Source organism: Condylura cristata, unplaced genomic scaffold (assembly GCF_000260355.1).
Source record: "Condylura cristata isolate star-nosed mole 26May11 unplaced genomic scaffold, ConCri1.0 scaffold00023, whole genome shotgun sequence".
Taxonomy (NCBI): Eukaryota; Metazoa; Chordata; class Mammalia; order Eulipotyphla; family Talpidae; genus Condylura; species Condylura cristata.
The window spans coordinates 32,669,053-32,682,814 of NW_004567124.1; the positions used below are offsets into that span (position 1 = coordinate 32,669,053).

Sequence of the window (13,762 nt, forward strand, 5' to 3'; positions counted from 1 at the left end):
CCCCCCCGGGGAGTAGGCCCACATGTTGCCGCAGACATCTCCTGTCTCTCCCATGGCTCCCCTCAGCAGTGTATTTCAGTGGATCCACCTGTTCTGCTCTACACTCTTTCTGGTGAATCTTCTCACCATCCCCACCCCACCCCACCCCTCTGGCCTTTACCCCAGTTCTTGCATGCATAAATAAATCTTTAAAAAATAAATAAATACATTTAAAGGCTCACAGAAGCCCACATAATTTTATTTAATTGACTCCCAAGCTTAGTCACCATTTTGCATTTAAAAAATTTTAACAGATAAAGTATTCAGTGTAAAAAGCAGGTATTCCAATGAACATGGTTTGTATGACTCATTATATGAAGACTAAACCATTTATCAAAATGTCAAAGGTCTTGATAGTCAGCTAGCAGACTATTAGAGAAAAATAATTTGTCTAAGTAGAAGAGAAAACAGCAAAATATCCCCTACTACCTTTTCTTAATGGGGACAAGAGGGGGTTTTTGGTTAGGAGAGGTTCCACTGCAGTGATATTAATTAAATAGTAATAATGCCATTAAAAATAAGTTAACCTTTATCAATGACTTACCATATGCAAGTCATAGACTCTAAGTATATCACGAAGAAACAAAGGTACAGAAACATTACGTACTTTGTGCAAAATCAAACAGCAAACAGTAGTATGAGAGTCAGGACTGAAATCCAAGCACTCTGCCCCTCAGTTAACAGAAGGGATGATGTGTAGAAGGATGATGCAGGCTTTAACACTTTTATGACTTCTAGCAGGTCATTTACTCTACTGTGAATCTTCTCTCAAATGCAAAAATAAGATCATTGTTTGTGAAGATTAAAATGGGGTTACAGGCACATAATTATTGCTTTTGTAAGTTAAATTTTTGTCTTCCATGATCATAATCCCCATAGTTCTGCCACCATATCACCCATGAACCATCACCATATTCCCTTGTGTTCATCCTTCCTTTTATTTTGCCACCCCCCCACCCGAGCCTTCCTTTGCTGTATGCCTCAGTTCTATGGGCAGCTTGCTAGTTTGTCATTTTCTTAACCTTTTGTTTGGTTTCGCTATATTCCACATATAAATGACACCATCTGGTATTTCTTTTTCCTTCAAATTTTGGCTATCATAAACCTTTCCAACTCCATCCATGTTGCCACAAATGGCATGAGTTTGTCTTTTTTGATCCCTGAGTAATAGTCCATTGTACAAATTTACAAACTTTTGATCTATCATCTATTGAGACATTTGGTTGTTTCCATATCTTGGTTATAATAATTAGTGCTGCAATAACATGTATATTATTATTACGATTACCACTCAATATTTATATGAAACACAAATAAACACAATTCTGTATTCTGAAAGATATATTGGGAAAACTGTACTGCAAGTGTGAACTATGACCATATCTTCTCAGTTTACAGTGACTGTATGGCTTATCATTACTTTGAGAGTGAAAGAAGACTTCATTGTCAAACTTATGTTAGTTTATGCATAAACTAGGTTTGTTCCAAGCAAATTCGGAGGTATAGTCAACCTCCTCAGTTAAAACATTTACTTTTCTAGATTTTTCTATAAAATGTATCAACTATTTGTAAAAAAAAAAATGAACTACTTATGAACATGACAATGTGAGTCTCAAATGTTTTATGACAAGTGAAAGATGCCAGAGTCAAAGAGAAACATGCTGTAAAAGAGCACTTTTATGACATTCTAGAAAAGACAAAATTATATGGAGAGAGAGAAAAAAAAAATCAATGGTTGCCAAAGTCTGGTAGAAGAGAGAGGTTAACTATAAAAGGGTAAGAAGGAATGTTTTGCAGAGAGAGACATGTTTGATATATCTTGACTGGTGTAGTGATTACAAAATTAGGTACATGTCAAAAGTCATGTAAATGATACCTCAGTAACCTGACTTTAAAACACTGGGATGCAGAGCATATGACATTCTTGGCTTTTCACTTGGCATTTGGCATTTGCTTGACAGAAGTGAAAGATAAGGCTCCATTGGGTCTATACCCATTCTCTTTCCCCAAGAAATTGGTCCACCCTTTAGGCCTGGATGTCCCAGAAACATTCCTTGAGGTACCTGAAATGTGTAACTACAAAAGTTCTACTCAATTTTATGAGCTAGTCCTGGCCTAGAGGATGTGATATGCCCTCAGTTCCTTTTGTGTGCAATAACAAGGGGCAAGTGCTTCCTCTTGGAGAACAGTGAAAGTTAAAATGTCTGCAAAGGTCTCTGGGCTCCTCCAAACCCTCCTAGTTTTCTGGCTATGTTTTTGTTTATTCTGCAGTAGGTATCAAAACTCACTACCTGGTGAAAAATTAAAGACTCATTCAACCTTGAAGGTTGGTGTAGCTTTCTCACTTAAATAGCTATGTAATCGTGGAAACAGCTGAAACTTAGCTCACGTAAGGAAACTATATAAGGTTTATAAATATTATTTTAACAAATAAATGTTATATATGTTTGAGTACTTATCCTCTCCCATTCCAGAGAGAGAGGAAAAAAAAACACTTGCAGACAATAAAGTAGGAGTTCTTTAAATAGAAGTGGAAATTAGGATAAAAAGAATGGAAGGTAAGGCCCTCCCTGGTGGCGCAGCGGGTTAGAGCACAGCACTGAGAATCTAAAGCCACTTCCGTATGAGTTCGATTCCGGCCTGCCGCCTGCCCCGGAGGAGACCACATGGCGAGCCAGACCTCTCCTGACCCGCCCGCTGCTCCCCTCAGCAGTGTACTTCGTCGATCTGCCTGTTCTGCTCCCCACTCTGTCTCTGGTGAAGCCTCTCACCGCCCCTGAGCCTCTGGCCTGTACCCCAGTTCTGTATGAATAAATAAATAAACTTTAAAAAAAAAAAAAGGAATGGAAGGTAAATTGAGTAACTGGCAAACTTACAGAGAAAATACTTTGAATGAGCAAAATGATTTCAAAGTAGCAAGCAAACTTTGGGGAAAGCAAAACACTAACACCAGAACATCACAGGAATATCAAAAGAATTACTTATACTCAGAGCAATTTATAGATCCAATACAGTTCCAATAAAAATCTTATGGCATTCTTTAAAGAAATGAAAAAAATATTGCTGAAATTTATATAGAATTACAGAAGACCCCAAATGGCCAAAGTTCAAAAGGGAAAGAATGAGGATATTACACTTAAAGACTACAGACCATGATGCAAAGTCATAATAATTAAAACTGCATGACACTGGACCAAAAGCACACATACAGATCAACAGAATTGAATTGAAAGCCCAGAAATAAAATAACGCGTAGATGGTCAATCTATGACAAAAGGGCAAAGAATATACATTGGAACAAGGAAAGTCTCATCAACAAATGGTACTACGAAAACTGGACTGCTACACGCAAAAAAAAGAAATTATACTATTATCTAACACCATGAATAAAAATCAATTCAAAATGGATAAAAGACTTGGATGTAAGACCTAAAACCATAAAATACATAGACAAAAACATAGGCACAATGCTCCATTACACAAACTTCAGAAACACCTTTAAGAACTCAACTCCAGAAGTAAGGACAGCTATACCAAACAAAAAAGCTTCTCTACAGTAAAAGAGACAATAACCAAAATAAAGACACCCACTAAATGGGAAAATATTTGTACACCATATGTCTGATAAAGTACTGACACAAAGATCTACAAAGAGCTCACAAAATTCAACAAAAACAACCCAATCAAAAAATGGGCAGAACAGCTAAATAGATACGTCTCCAAAGAAGAAATACAAATGGCAAACAAGCATATGAAATAATGTTCAACACTGTATCATCAAATGAGAATCAAAAGCACAATGAGATACCACTTCACACAGGTGAGAATGGCCCATGTTGGAAAAAACCACACAACAGAAACAAGTGCTAATAAGGTTGTGGAAAAATAAGGAACCCTCTTACACTGATGGTGGGAATGTAAACTGGTAGTAACTCTGGAAATCTGTGTGGCAGTTCCTCAAAACACTATAAATAAATCTGCCATAACACAGCTATTCTACTCTTATCTACCCAAAGAACCCAAAAACAACAATTCAAAAGGAATCCTGCACTTCTCTATTTATTGCAGCACTATTTACAGTCAAGTTTTGGAAACAACTTAATGCCCCAAAACAGATGAATGAATCAAGATGATGTGGTGTACACACACACACACACACACACACACACACACACACAATGGAATACTACTCAGCCATAAAAAAACCTCATGTCATTTGAGATAGGGATGATGCTAAGTAAAATAAGTCAGAAGAAAAAAGATAAATATTAGATGAGTTTACTTAAATGTGAAATACAGAATTGCTAAACAAGAGTCAAACTAAGACAGCCCTTGAAAGCTGAACAGAGAAATGAGGCATACATGAAAGGAGGGGAAAGAAGGGGACGGGTGATTAGTGGTGAAAACAAGGTGGGGACGAGCACAAGGGATATGTGGACTATTAATGCTTTGGTGGTGCAGTAATTACAGTAACCACACCCAATGGGAGAAATCATGTATTATCCAAAATTATTATCATTTAAAAAAAAAAAGTCAAGGTATGAGAAGAGAGCAAAACTTAAGAAACCACATTAAAGCTTTCACAAAGGGATCAGACTCCTTAGCTCATTAAAAGCATCCTTACATACAGAAAGCATAGTCTACATAACATTAAGTCTCACTTTCAAAGCTTTTGTTTTGCTTAGCGTTAATAATACTTGCTGCCTTTCCTGATGTTTCATTTTTATGGAAACAAAATGCTTCTTCTCCCTGAAATATCCCTTTCCATTTTATCATAACCTCTCTAACAATGACTGAGTTCATCAAATCTTCCTCTCTGCAGCCTTTCTTGATTCCTAACCTTCACTAATCTCTTCCTTCACCACCTTTTAATGACATTTAATTATCATATGGGCCAGGACCTTAACCAACAAATAAATAGAGGACATAAACATAAGACATGACTTACTACTAACTGATCCAAGTGTGTCCACTCTTGCTAGACTGAAAAACTTCTCACAAGAGGGGACATACACACACACCCTCCAGTGAGTAAATGAGTAAAAAAAAAGTACTAGTATTTTAAGGTTCATTTTTTAAAAAAGATTTATCTATCCATACAGATTTGGGGTACAGGCCAGAGATGCGGAGGGTGAGAGGATTCACCAGAGACAGAGCGGGAGCGGAACAGGCCAACCAATGAAGTACACTGCTGAGGGGAGCAGCGGGCGGGTCAGGAGAGGTCTGCGGCGCCATGTGGTCACCTCCGGGGCAGGCAGGTATCGAACTCATGCGGAAGTGGCTTAAGCTTCTTAGTGCTGTGCTTTAAGCCGCTGCGCCACCAGGTGTGCCACCAGGGAGAGCCCTTAAGGTTCATTTTTTAAAGGCAGCATATGCATTCAATTAAGCATGCTGAGCACCTACTATATAGTGGAGAAGGGGAGCAGTTAAGTACATGGATCGTTTCTCATGAAACTCATGGCCAAGTAAGGAAGAATGACAAGAAACTCAATAAAAATAAAACAGTAAATGTTATAGAAATGAAATACATTATACAACTTACTAAAATGGCAGCAGGAGCAGGCTACTAACTTGAGGGGCAGTTAAATATCTAGGAATATATCTCTAAGCAGATATAAGTACTGAAAACAGGAGATTATATTATTAAAATGAAGAAAAATTCTCTATTTAAATAACCCACTGGGGGCTTCCCTGGTGGCATAGGAGTTATAGTCTCAGCACTATAACCTCTAAGGTCTGGTCTCAGTTGGATCCCTAGCCAGGGAAGTGACATGCTGCTCCCCTCAGCAGTGTGTTTTAGTAGATCTGTCTGTTGTGCTCCCCACTCTGTCTCTGGTGAATCCTCTCACAAGAACCTGCCCCACACCTCTGGCCTACACACCAGCTCTTCCAGGCAAACAAGAAATTTTTTTTTTAAATAAGCAATCACTTTTGATTGTTTATGTATTAATAGATGCACCCCATCCACCTCTTGGAGCTCCTGGTCTCAAAGCCCATTGTTTTTCTATTTTTTTAATTTAATTTTATTATTATTTTTAAATTATTATATTAGTTTATTTTTACATATTCTTGTGCATTTTTCCATCTCAGTTGCAATCCCCTTGGGTTTCCCATCACCAAATCAGCCCATTGTTTTTCAAAGCTATATATATGAAACTAAGTATATATAGAGAGAGACATACATATGTAAAGACCAAACCAATTTTTTTTTTTACTCAGACATGGAAATGACTGATACTAGTTCAATAAAATCAGTATAAATTTGTATGTATTCAAAAATCAGTATAAATTTGTATGAATATATTTTCAGTTCTTTCCTAGAACTAATGAATTTGATCATGAAAAGTAAGCAAAGACAGAAACAAATAACAGAAATTTATACAGATTGGACATCAATCTTCAAACCACTAATCAATTTTAACATCACAAAAAAGCTAACAAATATACATTACATATGCCTTTGATATAACAGAAAATACAATGCTACAATTAAGTATTCTTCAAAAAAATCTAACCTGAACATAATCAAGCTTCAATTACCTGTCACCAACTACCAATTTAAAGGAAGGCCAGCTAGAGGAAACTGTTATTCTCTAATAGGATGATATGTATTTAGAAAAGTCCAGAAAACAAAAATTCTATGCTCTAATAGGATGGTGTATTTAGAAAAATTCAGGGACACAAAACCCAGTTTCCTTCACAAATACTTTGCAAGAAAAGAAAAATGAAGAACTAATACATTAAAAGAGGTCGTATCAATGAAATAGTGTGTGAATATCACTTCGGTCCTAGGTTGGGGGGGGGTTTATGTATAAGAATGAGGGAAATCTGAATATTAGCTGCCTATATGATATAGAAGTTATTATTTGTTTATAATTCCATAGTGAAACTGACATAATAAACAACATATTTAAACTACACTTACTGGCAGGGCAGACCTCTTCTGTCTGGCTTGCTGCTCCCCTTAGCAATGTATTTCAGTGGACCTGTCTATTCTGCTCCCCACTCTGTTTCTGTTGAATCCTCTCATTCCACATACCCCAGTTCTTCTACGTAAAAGGAGGGAAAAAACACCACCATACCTACATAAAAACCTATATGTACATCATATAGTGAACCTATCCATCATTTCCAAAAATTTCCTGTGTCCCTTCCCTATGATCCCTCCTCAACCCCTGATCTGCTTTTTTGTCACCATAAATTAGTTTGTATTTTCTAAAATTTTGTATAAATACTCTGTGGTGATGGGGGTGTGTGATTTCTTCAACTAAGCATAATTAATTAATTTGAGAATCACATGTATCAATAACCCAAACCTTTTTATTGCAGAGCAGCATTCAATTTGTGGATATATCATGATTTGTTTATCCATTCACCTGCTGTGGACATGTGGATTGCTTCCAGTTTGGGTATTACTAATAAGGTTGTTATTAATAGTCATGGGTAACTCTTAGTATGAGCAGATACTTAGGTCACTAGGAGTAAAAATATCTGGGTCATATGGTGAGTATTGTTGAACTACTTAGGAAAATTGCCAAACTTTTAACATTGTACCATTTTACATTCTCATCATCAGTGTGTAACAGTAAGGAATTATTATTAATCGTTGTTATTTCTAGTTGAATGGTACTGTAGTTTTATCTAATCCTCTATTTTAATTAATTTTTTAAAGATGTATTTATGCATACAGAACTGGGGTACAAGCCAGAAGTGCAGGGGTAGTGAGAGGATTCACCAGAGACAAGAGTTGGGAGCAGAACAGGCAGACTGATGGAGTACAGTGCTGAGGGGAGCAGGGGCAGGTCAGGAGAGGTCTGTCACTCCATGTGGGTCACCTCTGGGGCTGGGGATAGAACTTGCACTGAAGCTGCTGAAGCTCGCTTGCAGTGCTGTGCTTTAACCTGTTGCACCACCAGGGAGGGCCCCTCCATTTTTTTTTTAAAGAGTCTTTAGAGATGCATTCATATACAAGTTACCATAAGTTAAAGGAAATAAGATACTAAACCTCTTCAATAAGCAACGGTTATTTATGAGTTATTTATTTATAGCAATGCTTTATAATGATATTGTTAATATAGCAGGTCCTTGTTTTTTGTGCTAGAGGCAGTACTGTAGAAGCAGTCAATTTTGTCTCAACAAGAGAAATGTGAAAGTCAGCAGAGGAAGAAAGCGACAAAACTAGGAAGGGTACAGGAAGGCCATGTCTTGTCCCTCCCTCTCTCACTTCATACCCCTGGATTTGGGGCACAAGTATATTATGTAAAAGAAATAAAAACAAAAATAAACATGGATGAAAATTATCTCTTACTTTAGAATAAATATCCCAGCATACACTAAATGCTTTCACAGAGGTGAGCTATACAGCTCAGGAACAGCAGAGTAACTATTCACTTTAAGCTCTCTTTTAGCAAGTTTTGCATTTCATGCAAGTATTACTTACTTTAAATGCAAGTTAAATTAAAAATTTTTAAAGGCCCTCCCTGGTGGCGGAGCGAGTTAAAGCACAGCACTAAAAAGCTAAAGACATTTTCCCATGAGTTCGATCCCTGCCTGCCCGGGAGGTGATCCACATGGCATGGCAGACCTCTCCTGACCCTCCTGCTGCTCCCCTCAGCAGAGTACTTTGTTGATCTGCCTGTTCTGCTCCCCACGTCTCCGGTGAAGGCTCTCACTGCCCTTGCACCTCTGGCCTGTACCCCAGTTCTATATGCATAAATAAATAAATCTTTAAAAAAAAACTTTTTAAAAACACCAGTAATTCAAGCAATACTCTAATGTTTTTCCTCTCATGTAGTTTAGCTTTTATGTGCTGCATTTTGTCATTAATATATTTTCCTACATATTAAAATGTATTTTTGAAAATGATGGATATTGTTTTTATTCTGATATTATTAAAATATTTTGATGAACATCCACATGAAAATATTTTATATTATCATATATTTCCTTCAGATAGCATGTTAATGAACCAACAAGTAAGAATATAGAGCTCTTAAATGTATGTTAAAAGCCCTTTCCTATAATATGACTGGGTATAGTGCTTCTTCAAAAAATCACTTCAAATAAAATTCATTTTTAAAAAATGGAGAGCCATTGTTGTATCTACTAAACTGGACAAATACGTAAGCTTGGCAAATGTGGTAGAAATGGAGTACTGCCTCCCATAATCTGACTCCTGCCATGAGGTGGAAAATGACATGATTCTATATTATCAGTTTTTCACATTTGAAAATTTGACAGATAATAAGCAAATTATGTTTTAATGTGTCTTAGAAAGATTTAACATGAAGTGGTACTATTCTTATATGATTAAACTGAAAGGATTTTGTAGTATGTTTCTGGAGTCAGATCTCTTAGGTTAAGTCTTGCTTTCTTACATAACTACCATTTACTAGTTATGTAATCTTAGTTACTTTTCCTCCTATTTTCAGAGTGATATTGTGAAGATTAAATAAAATAATTCAGTAGCTGAGGATCCTAGAATGAGAGTGGTGCAGAAGGAGAATACAGTATAAGGGGGACAGTTGTTCCCCATCTCCATTCCCTCTTGGAGTGGGGTGAGATGGCAGAAGAGCATTGAGACAGCTGCAGGGTATGAGCAGGTTCTGTGAGAAATCAAGAACACCGACTGCCTGTCATAATGGTCAGGAACATGGATGATTCATGGAGACCCAGAAACTCACATCCATAATTATGACTGAGAAATTCAAAAAATGTTAAGCATTCTTTATCAGAGCTTTGTGGACTCTACAACTTACTACTAAAAGTGAGACAAGTTCAGAAACTAAAAAAATCAAGTGACAAATACTGTCATGCAGTCCTTAAGAATGCATACTGATTGGCCCTCCCTCATGGCAAAACAGATTAAGGTTCAGCACTGCAAGCTAGCCACAGCCACTTCAGTGTGAGTTCAATCCTCCTTCCCCCCTTCCCCCAGGTGACTCACATGGTGCAGCAGGCCTCTCCTGACTAGCCTGCTGTTCCCCTCAGCAGGCTACTTATTGATCTGCCTGTTCGGCTCCCAGCTCTGCTTCTAGTGGGTCTTCTTGCCACCTTGCACTCTGGCCTGTACCCCAGTTCTGTATGCATAAATAAATAAATCTTAAAAAAAAAAAAAAAAGAATGCAAACTGAGGGACCAGCTGAAAATGAAAAAGCAGTACCCCACACTGAAAATTCTGAAACATTTGGAGTATACCTATCTCCCTCAAGGAAGCCACTACAAAGTCTGCAAAGTGGTGATGGACAACATTCCCAAGCTTCAAGGAGAAATTAAAACTGTTTCAATGACTGATCTCAAAGACATTCTGGAGAGTATCTGCAAATGTTCAGACAAAATTGGAGAGACTGCCATGAAGCAAGCAGATCTATGATAGGCTGGCCAATGACTTTGCCAGTATTCTGTTAAATACAGTGTCATGTTTCTGTCATTTTTAAGAAGTCCTTCATACTTAGAAATGAGTATGAAGTAAACCAGCATATGAATTCAGCAAAATCAAGTTATAGCCTATCCAATTTGAAGCGTATGCTCCATTTAAAGGTACCATGTACTTTCCCAAAAATACGTTTTCCAGAAAGCACCACATTAATTGATACAGATCAACAAGTATAAAGATATTAAAACTGCAATGTAATACTAACTGGTATGATGTTACAAGGCATCCTGAGCAGGCAGTTTTATAAAGATAATTCCTCCTCCCACACCCACGAAAGATAATATCCACATCTTAGAAACTGAAGCAATACATTTTTTAAAAACCAAAAGTTTCCTTTGATCTTTCAATCTAAAGACTCTTGACCAGCAAACTTGGACCTCATTTAATATGCTAGTAGAAAAAAATATTTCTTGTAAACTTCCCAGAAAGATTTCTTAAGAAAATAACTGAAAAATAATTTAGTACAAAACACAAAGGGTTAAAAAAAAAAAGAAAAGAAAAGGAAGATGAATTAGTAGTTAAGGAAGTATGTCAGATGATAGGTATCAAGGGTGCTTATTAAAACCTCATGTGTCTCTGTGAATGGCATTGACATATATGAGACAAAAATAATTGTAAAAATTTCAATTTATTTCAGTAGCTTCCCCATTCTCGTGGCTTCCTAGATTTAAAAGCTTGGAGATGCCATAGAATTTCACCCCCTTGAGAACATAATAACCAATCATTATGTTCTAAAATTCAAAATGCCTCTTTTGAATACAAAAGCAAAACTCCTGATTTCAAAAGGACACACACACAAAGAAGCCTATGACCATTAAAAAGAACATTTTTTCAAAGAATGGGTGATATTCATGATATGCTGAGTCAAAAAGAAAAAAAAATCTACAGGGAGAAAAAAATGTATAACCTAATTTTATAAAAAGGAAAACAGTTACCAGCCTAAAAAAAAAAAAAAAGATATGACAAACTAATGCATGAAAACGCTAACAACCGTTCCCTTGAGGATGAGGAGGTTTATACGTGGTTTTAACTTTTTCCACATTTTCTCTAATTTCCTACAATAAACATGCGTTATTTTCAAACTTAGAAAAATGTTACTTAAATAACATTTGTCTAATTTTACCACTACCTGTCTGTTTCTCACTGCTCTCATCCATCTCCCTCCCCCTACACCTTCATCAACCTCCTTGAGAGTAAGCCAGCTTCTCCCCCAACTTTAATATTGCTTGTACTCAAGCTCCTAAAATTCATCATTCATACATATCTATATTACATGAAAGCAGGGGCTGGCCACATAACAATTAGCTTAAAGCAGGGTTTCTCAACCTCAGCACCACTGATATCGGGGAATTACTGATATTTGGGGGGGGTGGAGGGCTGGGGACAAGGTGCCACTGCTTAGCAGCATGCCTGGTCTCTAGAGGCCAGTGGCACTTCTGGTCTCCCCAGTTGAGAATCAACCATTTAAGTTCAAAACTTCCAATATCATCTCTTAACTTTGACCTGATACAACACTAATCACAGCCTTACCCACAAAAGCTATTTTTCTCAGTAGGAGCTTTTCAAACAGATCAGGATTACTGTTTCTTAGAAAAATCATTTCCCTTCTGAGTTCCAAGACTATGAACAGTTTACTCACTAAAATTCCTCATCACACCCCTATTCAGTGTTCTACAGCCATCCTTCAATTATCCATTCTTTACAGCTTTACTGATCTTCAGTTCAGTTAAGCACACAGCCAATGTATTAATGAATCTCACAGACATTAATAGGTAGGTATATGTAGTTGTTGTTAATCTCAACAACTACATATCCCAAACTAGACTAACCTCCCTAAAGTTTGCTGCCCTGACACATTTCTTTTGTATAGCCAACTGGGCCTAACACTACTGGGCATAGAGGCAATCAAAAGTCTGATAGCTGATGAATGAAATGTAAACTCTATAAACTTATGAAGTGATTTTGCTTTTGATTTTGCTTTTCTTGACATGGAGCAATACCTTAAGTATAATTATTCCAAATAAAGAGTAAGCACTCAGTAAGATCTCACCAGAAGAGCATTAACACACATTGGTGTGCTTTAAGGCATACACAGGTGTCTGTGCACTTTCAGGAAATGATACAAAGGAATTAAAATTAAAAACCACAAAACAAACATGAACTTTATGAACTCCTATTTACCCCCAAAATAGCCAAAGGACTTTTTGCTCAGGGTACAAAAGTATGATCAACAAGCACAGAGAAATGAATTTGACAGTGTGTGAAATGTATATGTACACAAAGGCACCTCGCAAGGCTATTACATCCCTAGTTGAGAGAAGTAAATGAAATGTAAGAGTTTTGTAGACCCAAAAGCGCCACATATAAAGAAGGCAATAGGGAAGCAGCGTTAAAAGCTTCATTAAAATTTGCAGGGAGCCAGTCACATCAGGGATGATTATATTAGCTGTGAAACTTCGTCTAAGTTACTTTACTTCTTTGTGCCTCAGATTCCTCATCAAAGTGGGAATAACAATGCCGTAAAAGCGAATGTCGCAGAGCAAAGCTCTCAAAACAGTGTTTAGCATAGAAAAGAACAAAATAAATATTAACCATCGCTATTACTATTAGAGCGCGTTATTGGGCAAGTCTCTACGTAAAAAGTTCTGATTTAAGTTTGAAGCTGGTTTAACCACAAAGCCGGAGAAGCACGAGTGGCAGCGACGAGGTGAACCAGCTCTTCAGAACTTTTTCAAGGGCTAACCTGGAGGTTACTAAAGAACTAATTTGTTATTATTTTTTAACCTGCGCAGAAGTTCACAGACGCCTGTTCTCACGGAATTTTACAAGCCACAAGGAAACAAATCAACTCTTTGTTATCGCCACATTTAAGTCAATTTAAGCGCGCAGGAAAAGCCTAGATCGTGCAACAGAACAACTTTTCGGAAAATACAAAGATGTTTAGACAGCGGCAACCAGCAATTCTTAGGCGGCTATGTCAAGTTGTGGGGCTGCTAAACAAAAGCGTTTCTGTCAGGGAACCAAGGACCGGTCAAAAAATAAGGAAATACCATAGCCGGGCCTAGGCGGTCATCGGGAAAACCTGTCCCCGCACACGCGTCCCCGACCTTCCCTCAGTGCCCGGGGCGCAGATGTCGGCTCCACCCGAAGATAAATAAGTGACAGCAGATTCCGTCCACGCCTCCCGGGCCCTGACCCCACAGTGGCGTCCGGCGCCCGTGGCTACCGCACCCTCTTCGCTGCGGCCGGTCAGGGCGCTCTACCCGGAACCGCGGCCGGGGACTGGGG

The 13,762-nt window shown here is 37.7% G+C and overlaps 1 protein-coding gene across 1 annotated transcript in view; it reads right to left on the minus strand.

Moving 5' to 3' along the window:
• The window catches only part of KATNBL1 (katanin p80 subunit B-like 1), a 38,873-nt gene that overhangs the window by 24,735 nt on the left and 376 nt on the right, over positions 1–13,762 (minus strand). The window lies entirely within an intron of this gene.